At 51.6% G+C, this 2,682-nt stretch overlaps 1 pseudogene; it reads left to right on the top strand.

Annotated features, from left to right (window-relative positions):
• The first annotated feature begins 1,783 nt into the window (after window positions 1–1,783).
• On the top strand, window positions 1,784–2,660 carry LOC102257373 (annotated as a pseudogene).
• Window positions 2,661–2,682: the final 22 nt, after the last annotated feature.

The raw sequence follows: 2,682 nt of genomic DNA, 5'->3' as shown, positions 1-2,682 counted from the left end.
TCTCTTGAGATCCCATCCAGGGAGTTCACTTCTCATTTTTAAAGCCTCAAATCAGACGCATATTTCTACATTTCCACTCCTTGTATCCAGTAGTTGTGTGATAAGTCTTTTGAAGATGATAAAATCCTGAGGATGGTGGGAAGACTGTCTAGTAACTCCCACATGCCAGAATCTTACTTATTCCAGTTTATTATCAACACATTTTTAAACATTAACATGGCATCGGTGACTCATATATGATCCTCTATAATCCTCTTTTGTTTATGTTGTATTTGCCTGTAACCAGGTTCTTATCATCATTGCTGTGCAGTTTGTTTTCCCCTTTTCACTTGTTCTGATTTAGTCTTTATTCTCATTATTTCTGTTTACTTTTCAAGGCTATTTAAAAATTAAAATTATCTTCTCCAAGTTGTAAGCCTCCCCCTCAACTTCGTGCCACTAGTAATTTAATGAGCATCTCCCAAATTCATCTGTGTCATTAAAGATGTTATTAAATATTTCTGGCCCAGGATGATTCCTTTGAAAAAACATTCAAGTCCTACAGGCTGATATTGCAATGTTGATAGCTGACTCTTTTTGAATATTTTTCTAACAAGTTGGTGTCATCTAGCAGCAAAAGAACTTAAATAGAGCTCATAAAATAACATACAGTAGTAGTCCTCCCTCTCCCATGGGGGAGAGGTTCCAAGATCCCCAGCAGATGCTTGAAACTACAGATAGTACTGAACCTTACATATACTATGTTTTTTCCTATACATACATATATACCTATGTTAAAGTTTAATTTAACCCTATGTATACCTTGTACCAAACCCTATACATACTATGTTTTTTCTTATACATACATACCTATAATATAATTTGATTTATAAATTAGGCATAGTAACAACAATAACTAGTAATAAAACAGAACAATCCTATCTAATAATAGACAAACATGGTAATTAACCGTACCTCCGATACGCTTCTCATTGGCTAATCAGGGCGATATGCAAATTAACTGCCGAGAAAGATGGCAGTTAACCGCCAACAAAGATGGCGGTTAATTTGCATACGTAGGCACAATGATGGGAAGCGAAAGGGGAAGGATGGAAGAAGCCGCCTGCCAGTGTCAGAACCCAGGTGACAGCCAAGAGCCGGAGAACTGGGCCGCCTTTATGATCGGAGAAGCCGGGCCGCCTTTGCTGGCCCTGGGCCAGTAATCAGAGAAGCCGGGTGGGGCAAGGAAGAGGGGATGTCCGCCTCTTCCCTGCCCCGCCGGGCTTCTCAGATCACTGATCACCAGTGATCGGAGAACACCCAGAGGCGGAGCCAGAGGCCAGGCTGCATCCCTGCCTGGGGATGCGGTCCCGGGGCAACGCAGCCAGGCCCCAGAAGGAGACCCAGGGGCTGGGGCTGTGTTGCCGCTGGGACACGCGATCTGGTGCCTGGGCAGTGGTGCACCCCCAGCCCCAGAAGGAGACCCAGGTGCCGGGGCTGTGTCACCGCCACCAGGGCACGCGATCCGGTGCCTGGGCAGTGGCGCATCCCCAGCCCCAGAAGGAGACCCAGGGGCCTCCCAAGCGAGAGTCTCCGTGGTCAGACTGCGTGGTGTGGGGACAGGAATAAAGATGGAGGTGACTCAGATGCCTGGCCAGGGGAGTTAGACCAGCAAGCAGGGCCTTTCAGCGGGGACTCAGGGTGGGGGTGGGGCAAGGAAAGCGAGCGGGAAATAGAGAACTACAACTCCCAGGAGGCTTAGCGGATGGGGCCTGTGTGCCTGGCCATGAAATTGGATGGGGCAAGTCGTTTTGCACTTTAAGAGGCTTGCAAGGTTGGAAGTTCTGCCGGGAGCCAGGGAGAAATGGAGCTGGAGCAGAGAGAGGGGTCCATGGCAGCCGTGGGCTTTGAGGAGTTCTCAGCACCTCCCTGCTCGGAGCTGGCCCTGCCTCTGCTGTTCGGTGGTCACATCCTGGAGAGCGAGCTTGAGACAGAAGTAGAGTTCGTGTCTGGGGGTCTGGGCAGCTCCAGCCTCCAGGAGCAAGAGGAAGAGGAGGAGGGAGCCCAAGGCCAGTGGCCGCGGTGCCAAAGGGAACTCAATCGCAGGAAGTACCAGGTGCTGGGTCAGCGCTGCAGGGAGATCAAGCAGGTAAACGAGCGGGTCCTGAACAGGCTCCATCAGATATAGAGGATAACATGGAGACTCCAGCAGGAGCGGAGGTTCCTCATGAGGGTGCTGGACTCCTACAGCGACGACTACTGGGCCAGCCAGTTCACCGTCTTACTGGAGGACGCGGGCAGCCAGGGCACAGATGCCCACACCCCAGGCAACACTGAGAACGAGCCTCCGGAGAAAGAGGGGCTGTCCCCACCCAGGAGGACGCCAGTGTCCGTAGAAGCCAGCAGCCCAGCCCCTGGCGAGGGGCCCAGCGGGCAGAAGAGGCGGCGAGCGCCACGGGAAGGGCACCGGGCGGGAGTCCCGCTGACTCCGGAGCTGGCCCTCGTGCAGATAAAGGTGGAGGAAGACTTTGGCTTCGAAGGGAATGAGGCCCTGGACTCAAGTTGGGTTTCTCGGGGGCCAGACAAGCTGCTGCCCTACCCCACCCTAGCCAGCCCCCCCTTTGACTGACCCCCCAATAAACGGACCCCATGCTCTCCTCGGCAAAAAAAAAAAAAAAAAAGCTTATAGAGGCATGCTTATAG

The sequence above is a fragment of the Myotis brandtii genome, unplaced genomic scaffold, assembly GCF_000412655.1.
Source record: "Myotis brandtii unplaced genomic scaffold, ASM41265v1 scaffold733, whole genome shotgun sequence".
NCBI classification, from domain to species: domain Eukaryota; kingdom Metazoa; phylum Chordata; class Mammalia; order Chiroptera; family Vespertilionidae; genus Myotis; species Myotis brandtii.
The sequence above is the reverse complement of the archived record's forward strand: the minus strand, read 5'-3'. Positions and strand labels throughout refer to the sequence as shown.